At 33.5% G+C, this 18,155-nt stretch overlaps 1 protein-coding gene across 7 annotated transcripts in view; it reads right to left on the reverse strand.

Annotated features, from left to right (window-relative positions):
* The window catches only part of LOC118749186 (clavesin-1-like), a 405,874-nt gene that overhangs the window by 57,681 nt on the left and 330,038 nt on the right, over positions 1-18,155 (reverse strand). The window lies entirely within an intron of this gene.

Below are 18,155 nucleotides of genomic sequence, written 5' to 3' on the forward strand. Positions count from 1 at the left end.
AAAACTATATAAAAAAATAGCTACAACAAAGACCAGAAAGCCACCAACAAATATTTGTTACCGCCAAACTATAGCCTGTCATCATCAAAAAACAACATTAATAAATAAAATAAAAATAAAACTTTTTAATATACAACGCTTTTATAAATGGACCAAAAAGTAGAAAATAATATTTCTCAGTCCCACAGAATTTGTTTTGATAACTTTTGATTTTGAAATTTTAGCAAAAGTCATTATAAACAATTAATCACATTGAAAACGAAAACGTGGAGCGCATGCAGTACAAAGCATTCGATTTCATTGGGCACGTTCAGAAGGCGCAACAGCTCAGTAACTGTTGCGATTGCACCTTCTGAACGCGTTGTTTTGTACTTCTGATCAACTGAACAGTTGCGTGTTAGATGATCGTAATATTTTTCTGATCATTTGAGTCAACGTGTTGTGTGTTTTGAATTTGACAGCTAATGTATCAAGCCGTTCAGAAGACGCATTACGATCATTGATTTTTTTAGCAACGGTTGCGCTCAACTTCTGCACCTTCTGAACCTACCCATTGAAAATAGTCAAACTACATAACATTCTACAGCGAAAGTACAAATTTGAGATCGATTTTAAGCGGTCGTTATTCATGTGCCCACATACATATATATGTTACTTTTCATATCAACTCAAGTGTTTTACATGCGCCCCACGCTTTTCATTTTCAATGTCATTAATTGTTTATAATGACTTTTGCTAAAATTTCAAAATCAAAAGTTATCAAAACAAATTCTTTGGGACTGAGAAATATTATTTTCTACTTTTTAGTCCATTTATAAAAGCGTTGTATATTAAAAAGTTTTATTTTATTTTATTTATTTTCTACTTTTAAGTCTTGTCCAGTGATGGAAAATCAAAATTTAGAGTTGTGCCGGATTTCTCCGGAAAAATGTGCCTAAATACAGGTCAATGTGCCAATAAATTGAGAGTCGTCGATTTCGCCATTTCCTTTATAAAATATATTTACAGTACTTATTGCATATAAGAAAAACACAAATCTGACGTAAAACCTTTCTTAAGTGCAATAACAAATGAACACAACAACAAAACCATTGAAATTTAAACCTTTGTTGTCAGAAATTTTAGAAACTTTCGGGTATGCAGTTTTATAGTCCATTCAATTTTAGATTTACAAAGGGCAAGAGCGGCTAAGAATTCGCGTTGATTTGTAATATTTTTTTTTTGCATTTTATTTATACTTATTGGATGTACAAAAAAATTTGAGTATGGAGGAAATCGTGCAACACCTTCAACGAAAAAAGTTCTCAAAAATCAACGCGAATTGAATGGACTATAAAACTGCATACCCGAAAGTATATGTAGTTTTGAAAAAAATGTATGTATGAACGAAAATGATCGCTCAATCACCTCAAACCTGAATTACGAATTGCAAAAATTCAAACCATCAGTCCCCTTTATTTTTAAAGTATTTGCAGATTACAATGTCCAGCTTGCGCAAACTTACTTGTAACTAGCATTCAGCCGTTGTTGCGAATATTGGACAATTTATGAGATTGAAAATGAAAAGCGTGGGGCGCATGTAATAGACCTGAATTGATATGAAGGGTAATATATGTATGAATGATATATGAATAACGACCGCTTAAAATCGATCTCAAATTTGTACTTTCTCTGTAGAAATTTTAGGTGTAGTTTATGTAGTTTGACTATTATCAATTAAATCTAATGCTTTGTATTGCATGCGCTCCACGTTTTTTGTTTTCAATCTCATAAATGGTTTATAATGACTTTTGCAAAAATTTCAAAATCAAAAGTTATCAAAACAAATTCTATGGGACTGAGAAATATTATTTTCTAATTTTTAGTCCATTTATAAAGCGCTGTATATTAAAAAGTTTATTTTATTTTATTTATTTCGCATCAAAATCAATGTTATTCGTATCAAGCATCAAGGCTTTCTTTCTTAATTCTTTGCAAAATTTAACATTGAATTGCAAAGCATTTTTAATTTCATTTTCTGCAGAATTTTCTTAAGTAAGAAATATTTCGGCTTCTGTTCCACAAAGAATATTCAAAATAGGTATGTGATTCTTTAAATCCAAAGTGTATATTAAATGATACTTAATATTTGCTTTAGAGATGAAATTGCGAAAAATTTGTTTAAACAAACCTGTTAAGCGTATATGCAGTGCGCGGAAGCCAGCTGCTTCTGCTTAGGGACACGAATTTCGATACGATACGATACCATATCGATACTTTTGGCATTCGATACCGATATTTTCTACTCGATAGTTTTAAAACGATATTTTTTGGAATCGAGTACCAGAACCCTAGTATCGTATCGAATGTCATAAGCTTACATTCCAACACTGAGGCAAAGAAATTTTAGAATTAAAAAAAAACGTGCTAAATTGAAAAAAATACGCATATGAAAGAGCACCAACCCAACTCTTTTTAAATTTGAGTATATACGTTATAAAATATGTGGTTGTGAAGTGCACAGATGCTATTTCGTTATTAAGAAAAAAAAAATAACTTTATGTTCCGTCTGATGGTAATTAAACCCGGACCCTCTTGGCCGCAACCAATTGTATCAAGCGTCTTTGCACACTCAGCTACAGCCATACATGTAAAGGTGTTTTCAAATGTAGAGTTTGAATCCACATCACAGTGCGCGATTAGTGCATTATGTCATACCATGTATGTGTGTATGTTTTGTCACCGCTGTGCATGCTTTGTATACATATACTTTCTTAATTACATATGAAAAAGCATCCGAGACGTGCAAAACGCCATCCGTGTAGTGAAAAATGCTTCATTTTAATACGGGCGTATTTGAATTGAATATTTCCATTATATGTACGTAGTGTATGTATAATGGAAAAATCCATTTTGTTAAGACTTTTCACTTGATTTAAATACGAACATTTTTAAACGGTAATCAAATAAAAAAAATTTATTCTTAAAACGCGTTTTTTTTTCTCAGTGAAGGACAATAGTATTAACAGCTCAACCTAATATTACCGGCGAGAGTTTTTCTACGCACGCACGCAAGTTTTTCTCATTTGATAAGTCCAAATCAATTTGCGTGCGTAATTTCTCAGAGTTGCATTTCTGTCAAATTTACAGAAGTTTGCCGGGAAAAATTTTAACTCATAGTAGCGCCAAAATGCCAATTGAGCATAAACGTCAAATCGAAATGTCACGCAAGCCAAATCTTGGAATTTGAGTTAGCTTTTTACGCATGCATATAAGGTTGGCCTGTAACAGTTCTTCCCGATATAAATTGGGCTTTAAAGTGCAGAAATTTGTACTATGGTTAGGATTGCATGTGGTGGGATTTGAACCCGTGGCCTCGGTGTTTAAGTCAACACCTCAATCTCTACGTGTTGTAATAATAATGAAGTCCGGCGCTTACACAATATGTTAGTGTTTGGCCGAAGTTCTCCTCCGATTTGTCGCGTGGGCCTTAATGTTGTGGCGCAAAGCGGGTGCCTACAGTGTTATGTCGACTCTGAACGGCGATTGCATTTTATGGGAAGCTGTTTTTCATTTTCAAGGTTTGCGCACTTCTAATCACTACACCCCAGCGACCTATATGCGAGACCTATATTGAGATAAATTTTTTGGTTTTTGGTATCGATATTTGGAATATCGAGTCTTTTTATTCCGATATTAATGGGTACCCTATATTTTTAAAGCGATACTTTAAATGAGTACCATATCGATACTTTCGGTTCGATATCGTGTCCCTACTTCTGCTTGCCTTTCTATGTTTATATCATTTATCAGTCTAAGCACATACGATTACATGTAAAAAAAAATATTTTTAATTGCGAATCCGAATGAAACCGATATATATTAGTTACATTGAGTTACGCAAAAATAGGGCCGAAAATCAATCGGTTGTTCTTAAGATGCCGGCTGCTTCCGAAAGTGCCGAAAATGGCACAATGCACACTCATTTTCCATCACTGGTCTTGTCTGTACTAGAGTTGTCAAACTATCGATGGCACTATCGATAGTTTAAATTTTTTAGACTATCAATACTCATTGATAGTTTTTTCTTATACTATCAAAAATATCGATAGTTTAGTAGGACTATCGATCATCTCTACCAATTATTTTGAAATTATTTGAATTTTTTAATTTGAATTAAAATCTTTGTTTTTTAGTGTGATGCCGACGTCATATTCAAATATGCAGGCATTTAGGCCAAAATACATACATATGTTAATCGTAAATCCTGTTTTGTTTGTATAACTTGTGTTTGTTTTTGAACTTTCTAAAAAGAGAAGTATTTTGGCTAAGCATGTACTTAATTTTGAATGATTATAACTTTTATAGGATAATATTTATTTCACTATGATCCTGTAAAAACAAAGCAACCGAACTGATTTAGCGCTATCGATAGTGCTATCGATAGTTTTGTTTTTTCGAGACTATCGTGAATATTGATAGTTTTTCTGAAAACTATCAAAACTATCGATGGTGTGACTTTCGATAGTTTGACACCTCTAGTCTGTACAAAATTTTGCAGTAGATATTAAAATAATTCAACTTGCAGTGAAAGAGAACAGAAGACTATGCAAGCAACATGTTGTTTGCTCACATTTATTATATGCCTACATACATATGTACATACATACATATAGCAGCAATTAATTTCATTTAAAGAAATGGCGTGTCGTCCATTTCCGCCGTAGCGTATGTAGTGGATGGCGAGGCGACATCTATCTCTAGAGTTTTTCTAATTGTATGTATTTGATATGATACCTACAACGAGGTTGATATCTAGACTAGGTAGGTGTTCTGACCCCCCCCCCCTTCGAAATATAGAAATGTCGGATTTTAAGGCACTAAAAACTTTAAAAAAGGCAAAATCAGCTTTGAAAAAAGGCAAATATTTTTTGATTTTGTTGTGTACATCCTTTATGTACAATGTGCATGTCCAATTAAAGATATTAAAAAATACATACTGTGGTCAAAAAACTATAGCCGAAGCACTTTTTGCCAAGGTTTAACGTATTATTTTCGTTGTTATTTATTTTGGCTATTTTTTTTTATAAAAATATAGTTAATTCTTTAACAAAACCCGTGTAAATCCAAGTTTCCAAATTTGTGCAATATTAAACAAAAATTCAACAAACTTTCGTACAAATATCGGGTTTCCAAAAAATCAATTGCAGTTTTTAGCCATTTGAAACTTGTACTTTATTCTACTACTACTGCGTACTCAGAATCTTATTAAAAAATTCGAAATGTTTACGAAAATTTTTTGAATTTTTTTTAATTGCATACATTTTTAAGGAAGTGTCACTCGATTGGTACATTTGTACAGATTAGTACATTTTTATATTGGGCCATTGGTACAAAATAAAAAAATGGGAAATTTTTTTTTGTAGTCAAAGGATTGGTAAAATACAGCGCTGTTCTATTGAAAAATTTCAACAAATTAATTTTCGTGATTGGGGTAAAGAAAAACATTTGGGTATTCACAGGATACGATTTGTACCAAATTTTGGCAAATACCCAAATACACTGCCTTTAAACTTGTGTTTAGACGGATGTTGTTAAAGAATGAACTACAAAAAAACTAACCAAAATTAAATAACAAAAAAAAATAATATTTTAAAACTTGTGAAAATTTGGTGCAGCTATAATTTTTTCGACTACTGTACATTAGACTGCATCGCCACAAAAAAAGTTGCGGGTTTTCCGGCGGGATTACCAAACCTAGCATATTTTAAGACTTTTATCAAAATATTGCGGAAAAATATTAGAATTTTCGTGAGCTGGACCGGTTCGAAAATACCTCTAAAAATGTAGTTTTTTATAAAAGAAATAGTTTCTTAAAGGATTTTGTGGAAAAAATTCCCCCAAATGACTAAGCAGTTTAAGCTTAAAAAGTTTGCATAAAAATATTAAAAAAAAAAATTTCAACGGAATCATAATACTGAGATTTTTGATGCTGTTTTTTAACTTTTTTCAAAGATTTGTGTAAGAAAAACTAGAATAACTGCTTTACCGATATAGAGTTATGAGGTATCAGTGGAGAGGTATTTTCGCACCCTCCTTATTTCTTTGCAAAAAAAAACTCATTCACGTCCCAATTTTTTTTTTTTATCAAATACCAACACATCTTAATTCAACATGGAATGACACCCGTTTATCTTACCTTCCTCTTTCATACTTTGAATGAGCTTATTCGCAAAGAAATTAAAGTCTCTGAAAAAAGATCAAAAATCTCATTATTATATTCCGTAGAAAAATTTTTCAAAATTTTTTTATGCAAACTTTTTAAGCTTAAACTGTTTAGTAATCTGAGGTACATATATTCAAAAAAAAAATATCTAAAAAAAACTTTTTATTAATAAAAAACTCAATTTTTGGAGGTATTTTCAAATCGGTTCAGCTCACGTAAATCTTGATATTTTTGCGAGGTATTTTGGTGGAAATCTTAATATATGTATAATAGATTTTGTAATTCCAGTGGAAAAACAGGAGCGTTTTTTGTATAGGGAGTGATGCAGTCTACTGTACATAAGTTGACTATGACTACTGGGCCATGCTATCATGGTAGCACAATGCCACTAAGTGCTAAAATTTTCAGGCAATAGCCTCATGCGATTATCGATTATATTTTTTGTTGTTTGTGTGAAATATTTCATTTTTATCAGCATTTTTCTATGTTGAATTAAAAGTGAAAATAAAAAAATATTTTGCCAGAACCCCCCGAAAAAAAATCTTGGCTACGGCCCTGCACGAAAACAAGGATCGACATTGGCCCCAGCAGCAATCATTCCAACAGCGCGGTTTAGCATATATAAACACATCACAAAAGGGGCGTAAGAAAAATATTTTTGGCTTTCATTATTGTTCAATTATTATATTAATATTAAATTAATTAATAATAAAATTTCGTAAAACTCGTTTCACAAAAAATAAAGAACACAAGAACTGCAACTATTTGCGTTTGCAGTACAGGTGCGCAAATACATACCTACGCGTATGACAATAAATAAATGCACTTAATCCCAATTTATGAGCAAATACAAATATACATACATACATGTACAAAGCCCAGCTCTACCCCGCAAACATATTCTGAGCGTTCAGAATATATGAGTCCGAAGGGAGTCCTAGGTAGGTAAGAAATATGAGTTTCAAAAACCAAAATTTTTTTACTCTTTTATGAATCTTTTAGGACTCATATATGATCCAAGTCATGAGCCAGCACCTTGTGCCAATATAAAAACAATAAAGATTTGAAATTTATATCCAAACTTGTTTATACAGAAATTAAAAATAATTAGAAAACAATAAATGAACAAAATTTAGCTGTAGCTGCATGCATGTTGGAATGTGTATATGCACGTAAGTATGTATGCATGTTATTTGAAAGGAATTTTCGCTGAATGCTTTTGCAAATAAAGTGCGTTCAATAAGACTCAAAGAACAACCTAAAATAAGAGTCCGAATTTAGTAATTTATGAGGCTGATTAGAGGCTCGAAAAGAGTCTGAAATGATTCATATATGAGGCCAATAATTGTTTTAAAAGAGCAAACATTTGGAGTCATAAATGAGTCTTTAAGGAGTCCTATTTCGGAGCCATTATGCTCATAATGAGCTCATTTAAGAGTCCGATATGAGGGTGTTTCCCTTTCTCCGAAGGTCGACTTATTTGAGCTTAAATTCATACAACAAATGAGCCTCAATATGAGTCAAATTGGACTCTTATTGGCCTAACATACGGCTCATTTTGGACTCTTTTAAAACACACTTTTGTCCATATATGTATATGAATAATTTCAGACTCTTTTTGAGGCTGTTATCGGCTTCATAAATTACTACATTCGGACTCTTATTTTAAGTTGTTCTTTGAGTCTTATTGAACGCACTATATTTGCAAAGGCATTCAGCAAAAGTTCCCTTCAAATAACATATGTACATACATACTTACGTGCATATACACATTCCAACATGCATTCAATAGCAGCAGCTGCAAAATTTAGTTCATTTTTTGTTTTCTAATTATTTTCAATTTCTGTATAAACAAGTTTAGATATACATAAATTTCAAATCTTTATTGTTTTTATTTGGCACAAGGTGCTGGTTCATAACTTGGATCATATATGAATCCTAAAAGATTCATATAAGAGTAAACAATTTTCTTGTTTTTGAAACTCATATTTCTTACCTACCTAGGACTCCTTTCGGACTCATATATTCTGAACGCTCAGAATATGTTTGCGGGGCTATGAAAATTTTTGTGATTGTAGAAGTACACATCCCAACAAGCATTTCAGTAAATGTTTTTAAAAATAACTTAAAGTAAGTTTGCTATAATAAGAGTTAAATAAGCATTTTTAATATTAAGCTTATTAAAAGTTTTTTCAAATAAACCTTTAATAAGTTTTGAGAGCGAATGTTTATAAATAACTTAAACTTATAAATGAAATGCAAATGCCAACGACATGAAGTAGTAAATATAACATTTTTCAATCGTAAGTGACGTGTTTACGTTTTTTAAAATATATTATTAAAAGAAAAAATTAAATAAGACCGATGCGGTAAAAAAATCCTATCCAGGACCCGCTGCGCTAATCGGTGGAGCATTCGAGACTTCAAATAATGAGTTCTCCTTATCCTTTCTTAGTTTAACATTCAATTAAAAATGTATTAAATTTTTTCCAGAAAAGTACATCAATGAGAATGGCGGCGATGAAGCGGAATATATAGCTGCATCGATGTCGTTTTTCCAATTTGCCAATAACCGCATGTAATTTAAAGCACGCAACAAGATGTAATAATTAACTTTTTTGTGCTTAATATTTGTGTGTTATCGTGAATTTGTATGCTAAAATGTCTATTCCCTATTTATATTTTATCTATGTATGAGTTTTTAATGAAATATCTTTAAATAAAGGGTTATAAAAATGTTTATAAAAAGCTTTCTTTTGAAAATTTTTAGTAAGTTTATATTCATACGCTTATAAACAACTTTTTTTGAACCTTTATTATAAGTTTACACTTTTACGCTTATTAAAAGCTTTCTTTTGAACATTTATTACAAGTTTATATTTCTACGCTTATAACCTATGTTCCTTTTCGATTATATTACGCTTACTTTCAAGCGTTTTATAAACAAAAAATCAACGTTTTGTAAGCTTAATGTTTATAATTGAAAACTTAAAAAAAAAACTTTCTTTAAGTTTATTTTGCTTGTTGGGATGTATATTTGTAAACTACTACATAGAATGAAGTGCCATATCATAACAGGGGCGGTTCTGAGAATTAAACAAACAAATAAAAATTTTACGGTCTCATGTTTCCTTCAAACCGCAGTTAACTCAAACGACTTTTGTTCAAAATTAAATTTTGATGCATAAACGCTCTTAGACTGTCTTTGCACCTGTGCGGAGTTGACTTGACAACTTGAAGAACGCAGGGACGGGCCATAATTCGAAATTTTTTACAGCGAATATGATGTGTATTTACTGCTATCACCGCTAAAAGTGTAAATAAATTCTCGACATACAACCTAAAGTCCAAACATACGCCACAAAACAAAATTAAATGACCAATTTCTCATTAAACTTTGTTTTTAATTTTCTTATTCTGAATCGGCATTTCGGCGAAAATTTGCTTTAATTTTCTAAATATTTACTGTCTGTCAGATTTTTGTTCATCTAGACTCTAGGTCCTAGAGTATTTCTGCTTCAAGAAGTAAGTTTTGAAAAAAAATCCTAAATTGTTTGCGGTTAGGGCTCGATACGTCGACTTTTTTCGAAGCTCTTCGTTTTTTCGATATCCGAAAAATTGGAAAATAGGAGGTGTTTTTCTAAGTAATGGCGTTTTCTTTTCTACCGAAATATGTTGCCTTCTCAGTGCCCTCTACGCACAAATACTAAGGAGAGGGCATTGAAAAGGCAACAGTTTTTGTAGAAAAGAAATCGTCACCTATTTACACATGAAGCTGAAGCTGGCATATGATAGTTGACCGATTATTGACGCCAGCTGGAAATGCCAACTGATGCCAAGTCTTTTTGTACCTGGTACCTTTATCCTCTGCCACCACAGTGGCTGCAGTGTTTCTCATAGATATACAAATATTGTATTTTTGGTTAATTTTTCATGTGAATTACTTTTCAATAAGAATTTGTTAAACCGCTGCTGAATTTTGAAAAGTAAAAATGTCAGTTTGAATACATTCTCTTATCGGATCTCTCTTTCTTTTTTGAATATATCGACACTCTGATGTTGGGGAATGTACTTTGAATTTACTAGCAATATAGAAGTACATATATGGTCACAAATAAAAAATATCAACTTAGTTCAGCTTACCCAGGAAGCGCCTAAATATACTTCCGCATAAACATTCGCATATACAGGCATACATATGTACATGCATGGTGACGCCTTTGCCTAACTACTTATCGTCGCCTGGGTAAAAGATTGACGTAAGCTCAATTTTGACGATTTTTAGTTCTAGATGCAGTTATATAAAGGGTGAACACACCAAAACTGCGACACTTTGGGAAGCTTATAACTTACCCCAAAAGATTTCAATATTTTGAAATTCAAATACCATAAGTTGACCATGACCTTAGTTGGACGTAGAAGAAATTGCATTTGGATTTGATTCCTAGTTGAGCTAAAAATGGCAACCGAGTTAGAAACGAGACAAACCATTTTGCACGAGTTTATAAATGATCCGGCCTTAAGTACACGTAAAATTGCTAAAATCTTCAGATTGCACTATTCGACAGTTTGCAGGGTTTTAATCGGTACAAGTAAGGCCTGGCAGTTACAAGAAAACCAGGGAGCGGTGGTTAGCATGGTCAAAGTGATAAAAACCGAGGAATGAAACCGAAACCCAAACCGAAACCGTTTAAAACCGTTTCGTTTTTCAAAACCGAAACCGAAACCGTAACCGTTATCTTGACCTGAAAAGGAACGATACCGAAACCATTTCAATCACAGGTTTCAATCGGTTTCCAGAAATTCACAAAAATAATAAATACAAATTTCTTTGAAATAAATAATTTATTTAACCAAAATCAGCAATATTTTGCTAAAGTTCTTGTTAAGTAGTAAATAAGTATGGCAAGGTAACCTTTCGCAAAAAGTTACTAAAATGGTGCCTAATAAATTAAATCTCCGATCTGGCATCGGTTATTTGGAAGAAGTCATTTTGATTTTCATTTTCACATGTATAGTTGTAAAGGACACAGAAATGAAGGGGTTTCATAATTATGTAGTAAATATTTGACGAAAATAACAATTATATTTTAGTTTTCATACATCTTTAATTTTACAGCAAAAAGGAAACATTTAAGTGAATCTGGTGATGACGTTGTTGCTGTGTATCTGCTGATGACTTTGTTGTTGTGAATCGATAATCGATTAATTATACTTAAGTAGTTTCTTTCCCGTACGCAATGCGAGATCCCGCGGGTGCCCAAAATAGCCCAGAAATCATTCCTGTACTCAGCAAAATGGGTAATAGAGAGCGAAAATTCAAACGTATTCGATCGTAAGTGTATTCTTCTTCCTGCCCGAAACAGCCCGGACTTTTTCTCCGGGTAAAAATGGATAAAGTGTCAAAGTGCATATCAGCTGTATTGTGTTTACATGTTGCCTGCATTTACTTGGTGCTTTTAAGGAAAAGTGAATGGTCTGTTGATGTATTTTCAATTTATGTACTTAAAATCAAATTTGTGAAACCAAAATTCTATTTCCAACTGTTTGCATTTAATACCATGTTCTGACCGACAACCAAACATTTTTCCTTCATTTTCTTTTCATTTACAACCTTTAACTTTCATTCTTATTTTGCTTTGGCCAGGCAATTAACAATAAATTCGAAATCGCGTATTAAAGATGATAAAATATGACCTCCACTTCGATAAATAATCGAAAAAAACTGGTTTTGGTTTGACAGATTTTACATGGACGAAAGCACAAGTTTTAGGTCGAAAACCAGTTTTAGCAACGAAAACATGTTTCCGATGTCGGTCAGAACATGGTATAAGTGACAAAAACAAGAACAACGTGAATCAGCTGTTTCTCGACTTGTGGGCACGAAATGTAGTTTTTTGCGTTCCCGTACTTCTGGACTTTGTTCCATTTTTGAAAGAAAATGTTTATCTTATTCTCTGATTACCAAATCCGGTCCGGATTGTTAGGGAAAGAACCTAGTGTTGATATTATCAACAGTGAACTGTAATTTTCGATTTTCTTTCCTCAATGTTTAAGACATTGTGATTTAAATAATATCAACAAAATTTCTGTGAAAAACCGAAACCGGAACGAAACCGAAATAAATTTTTAAGAACGAAACCAAACCCGAAACCGAAACACTTGGCAAAACCGAAACCCAAACCGGAACGTTATTTTGAATAGGTTTCATTCCTTGATAAAAACAGTGCTCGGAAGGTCCTCAGTGCGTTTTCGCGAGATCCGAAGGTTTTGTCACGTTATGTTGCAAAATTCGTACGGAGATCGCGGTTTTTCGTACAAAAGGTAAATCGGAAAGCTTCATTCAGATGTTTTATAGCTCATACAGCGCCAGACTGAGGCGCAAAGTAGAATGTTACAACGAAATCCCGCAGTCGGAAGTTGTATGAATTCCAAATTAAAAAATACAACTGCATTGTTATGGACTACGAAACCTACTGCTTTAAAAATTCAAAATATATTGCAGGTAAAGATTTGTATACTGCAAGTCGTCAAGATGCCCCTGAAAGCTGTAAGCCGAAAATCAATTCCAAATTTAAAAAAAACAACATGGTTTGGCAAGCTATTTGTTCCTGTGGCCGTAAGAGCAGCCCTTTTTCCCATCCGGGACAATGAATGATCAAGTTTATGAGTGCCTCAAAAAGCGTCTTCTGTCAGTTATCAACATATAAGGTAGTAGGCCACTGTTCTATACGGACATGGCAAGCTGCCACTATGCCAAGGACACATTGCCGTGGTATAATGAAAATAACATCAATTTTGTACCTCACGACTGCAATCCAATCAATAGCCCATAGCTACGTCCTATTGGGGAATATTGGTCAATTGTCAAAGGAATCTTGAAGAAAACAGGGGAAACAGTAAAAAATATTGAAGAGTGCAAAACAAAGTAGTTGTGCTCATCGCGTAAAGTCGATGATGCAGTCGTGCATAACATGATGGCGCGTGTGCGATGAAAATACCGATCCCTTGCATATGGAGCAAATAATAACTAATATTTTAACATTTTAATAACATATAAACTTCCAAGTTATATAATACAAAAAATAATAATTTCAAAGCCTTCTAGTTTGTTTCTGGTAGTAATCTCTAAGTGTCGCAGTTTTGGTGTGTTCACCCTTTATTTTGAAATAAGGTCTTTCGATTGGTGTTATCAGTTTTCAGATATCTCCTTTAGTTTCCGCGATATTGACTACAAATTTTTCTATAATTTAGTAAAAATTTAGTTAGTGATGCAGCCATATTAAACTAATCAATATCTTAAAAATGACGTTCTCCATTGTTGGATATCTCCTTTAGTTTCCGAGATATTGAGTAAAAAGTGTCGTTAATTTAGTAGAAATTTTGATCACATTTTGTCGTATTAAAAATTAAATAATTTAAGAATTTGGTGAACTAGTAACATTTTCAGAGACTTTGGAGAATATCTATCTTCGCTTTTTTGAGAAATTGCATTCCAAACTTCAATCGCGATTTCCCACAACCTGCCGAAATCAACATACGACAATCTTTTACGCAGGCGACGTTATATGTACACGATCTATTTGCGCATAATTACAAAGCGCCTGCCCTAACCAAATTAGAGTGCATTCCAAAGCACAGCTGAGTAGTGGAAACAGGAGTTTGTTAAGTGTCGAGATGTAAAACTATTCAGCTACAGAATCAAATTCATCAGCTGATTGGATATGCTAAAGATAGTATTTCAATTATTGAGAGTGGAAATAATAGTTTTCTTCATAGTAAAAATCGAGTCCGATACGTCAAACGTGCTGTAATGACAGTTAAAATCTTGACATAAACCACGGAATGATTCGTTTAGTTCAAAATTAGTTTTGCATGGCTTTAAAAATAGAGGTCGAAAGTGTCTTGACACTCGAGAAGGAACATTAAAATTTACCTCATTCAGGAGGGCCGGGCTATTAATCAAGCCTGTCATTAATTTTACGATAAATATTATACCTAGCATTTCTCTACGACTTGCGAGTGTAGGCAAATTTATGAGCTTTAGACGACTTGTGTAAGGGGGGGAGATTGTAATCTGAATCCCAGTTAAAATTACGCAATGCAAAAAGCAAGAATTGTTTTTGAATTGATTCAATCCTTTCAGAATGAACTTGGTAGCGGGGATTCCAAACAATAGATCCGTATTCTAGTATAGGTCTAACTAAACTGGTAAAAAGAGCTTTTGTAACATAAGGATCTTTGAACTTTTTGACCATCGCCTTACAAATGCAAAAACCCTTTTGGCTTTATTGACTGTAACATTAATATGATGGTTGAAATTGAGTTTGGAATCCATTGTGATACCAAGATCGACAAACTTGGATACCGGCTCCGCATTAAAATTTGATATTGAATAAACAGCCGGTTGAACAGCCCTCCGAGAGAAACACATAACTTTACATTTTTGAAGGTTTAGTGGCATATACATAGTTTGCATTACACCAACTAACCACGTTGTTCAGATCCGCTTGTAACAAAGAACTTTCTTCAATAGAGGACAATGTTTTAAAAAGTTTCACATCATCGGCATACATTAAAATTTTTGAATATTTTATTATAGAAGAAATATCATTAATGAATATCAGGAACAGAATCGGACCAAGGTGGCTTCCCTGAGGAACTCCTGAAGAAACTTTAATGATGTTGGAAGAACAATTATTAACAATAACTCTTTGTGTTCTATCAGAGAGGTAAGATTAGATCCATTGAAGAAGACTGGGCTGAAAGCCGATTAGGCCGAGTTTACGGATGAGGAACGAATGACATACTTTGTCAAAAGCTTTACTGAAATCGGTGTATATTACGTCGGTATGAGCATTTTCTCTAAAACCGTTTGAGACATGAGTTGTAAACTCCAATAAATTAGTGATAGTAGATTTTCCTTTAGAAAACCCGTGTTGAGATTGTGTAATTGAAGAGGATGTAGAATATGTCAGCTGGTTAACAATAATTGCCTCGAATAATTTGGGGATAGCGTTTTTGTGAAGTGGTATTATGAAAGACTCCTTCCAGGCTGACGGAAAAACGCCATGTTTAAGTGACAAATTGAATAGAGTTGTTAAAGGCTTGCAGATGTTCTAAGCGCAGTTTTTAAGAAAACAGGTCGGAATATGATCAGGTCCAGGCCTAAATGACGCTTCTAAGGTTTTTAAATAGTGTAAAACTTCATCGGAAGATATTACTGGAATATAATCAGAGTTGATTGGACAAAGCTCGTACGGATAGTCTCCACTTATAGGGAAGTCTACAGAATAATTGGACCTAAAGAACTGAGCAAACATGTTGGCAATGAGTTGGCTGTCGCTAGATACAGTATTGCGATAATGCATAGCGGACGGAAAAGCATGTACCTTACGCTTTGAATTTACGAAACCATAAAATGATTTAGGATTGTTAATTAAATTCTTCTTAATTTTACATAAATATGAATTATAACATTTCTTATTTAATGCAAAGTAGCTATGCCGCAAAACTGAGTACCTTAGGTAACCACTGTGTAAGCCCGTTCTTTTATACAGTTTAAAAGAGTGCGACTTTTTATTTTTCAATTTTTTAAGCTCTTTAGTGAACCATAATTGTATTGGTTCTTCATGAACTTTATTACGTTTTGGCACATACTTTTGAAACAAATTGAAAACAGTATCATTAAAGTGCTCAACGCTACGCTCCACGTCATCTCTATATATTGGCCAAGATAACTTTGAAAGTTCTTTGTTAATTTTCCTGAAATTTGCTTTCGCAAAACATATCTAGTACTTGAACTTGACTTATTATTATGTACTTCATTTATGATTTCGTAGCTTAACTCAAGAGCAGGATGATATGCATCTTCCGGCAAAACTAGGGGATCACACCGATTAATAGAGGCCTTACGAGATCCAAGACCTTTCCAAACTTATTTGGACATATATTTATTTGTTTGAGGCAAAGTTCAGCCATTGCCTCCAGAAGCACATTGTAACTATCTCTAGATGAAACTGGTACAACATCGGTGTCAATGATCCATGAAATGTGTGGCAGTTTTAAATCGCCCAAAAACAACCATAGAATCGGATGCCGTAAGCATTACATCTTTAGTTCTAATTTTAGTCGATATGTATGACTTTATATCATCCGAAGAAGTATCTTTGGCAAATCTAGATACAAAGATTGATCTTCTCGGAGGAATTGCAACCAACTTTTTGGTAATGATGTCTGATGTGCGGGGCTCCGAATTATTCGGAGGAACTAAGTTAGACAGTGCAGCTTGAGATGTTGATGGCAACACTGTTAAATCAACGGATTGACTATTTTTAGAAGTAGACCTAGTTGATATGGCTTTAGATATCGGAGGCTCCAATGCCTGAGGGCATGGAGAAAATAGATTAATAAGTTCCAAGGACTGGGATGGAGGATTTTTTTTACTAGAATCCGTGGCTGTCTTTTTAGGTGGACTAATAACACGCCCACCTTTATTTTCTCGGCTATCCTCAGAATGTGGAGGGTTGCCGAGACAAGTGAAAAACCTAAAAATTTTTTCGTAATGCTTAAATTTCTCAAGAAGCACCGAAAGATCCTTCCCGATCTCAGAAAAACCATTTCCGGACTGCCTAAAGAATTTAAATAAATCAGCTTCGGTTGATCTACATTTTTGACAAGACCAACGAAGACCCTTACCCTCGTTAATAGCGTCTAATACTCTACCGCTCAAACCAGCATATTTTATATGGGCAATCCCATCGCAGAGCCAGCATGACACATAGGAGTCGCTTTTAACGTGGCAATTGGTGTAAATACACGACATGTTTAAAATTATATTTATTTTTAGGTTTTAGAAGCAAAAAGGCTAAACAGTTTTGAAAACGATGTATTAATCAGTGAACCAATCAGCTGGTAAATATCAGTTGGAAAGCTATGTAGCGAACAGTTTTAAATGCACTGTATATTTGACACCTAATAAACACAACGCAAACAGCTGTGACAAAGATGAAACAGCAGAAATGACAAAAAGAGCAAAATCAATGTGCACAAACAAAAACAATTGTACAACAACAATATATTATATGAAACCAAATACTCGGCACATGCAATTAAGAATATCAAGTTAAATTAATCAAATTTACAGGAAATTTTGATGTTTTACTTATCTTTAAATTGTGCACCAGAAGTTTATTAACACTTTTTTTTAATTTTTTACTTTATTAAGCGTAAACAGCTTTATAAACACACAAAATTTGAACAGATCACAGAAAAACACAGCTTCACAGCTTTGACGTTTGCTGTTAAAAATATATTCGCACCTCCTAACAAATATTTTTTGCTTACGTTTTGCGATTATTTTTCGCCCCCACAAGCAGTGTAGTTCACAGCATACTGCAACTGCACAAACATACGTACACACATACATACTATATCTGCATATAAAGCTCTGCGCTCCCAGCAGTTAGTCTGTTCCTTTGAACTTCGGACTAAAACCTGTGGAATTGTCAAACTACAATTTTACTCTCTCAAGTGAGAGTGAAAGGAGAACAGATGCAGAAGGGCACGGGAACGCAAAAAGCACTATTTCCTATAAAAACGTCAGTCGGTTTGTTTACATGTCATTTGTACAACACTGATTTGGCTGAAATATCACTAAATAATTATTAAAATCTATACATATTCAAACATTTCGTGGTTTACTTCCATTTTTTTTTACAAATATAAGGTTCTTTGCTTTCATCGCTTTTTGTTTTTGTTTGCACATGCAAATCAGCTGATCGTTTGACACTTTTCACGAACTTCCAGGAAAAAAACTCCGGACTAAATCCTGTAACTTCCGACTAGGAATAGTTGCTCAGTTACTCTCAAAAGTGTTCCCACTTACAGGTTTTATGTCAATAGGAACGACTTCCTGTAAGTTAGGACTAAATCCTGTAAACCGGACTGC

Source organism: Rhagoletis pomonella, unplaced genomic scaffold (genome assembly GCF_013731165.1).
Source record: "Rhagoletis pomonella isolate Grant_MI unplaced genomic scaffold, Rhpom_1.0 Rhpom_scaffold_00014, whole genome shotgun sequence".
Classification (NCBI taxonomy): domain Eukaryota; kingdom Metazoa; phylum Arthropoda; class Insecta; order Diptera; family Tephritidae; genus Rhagoletis; species Rhagoletis pomonella.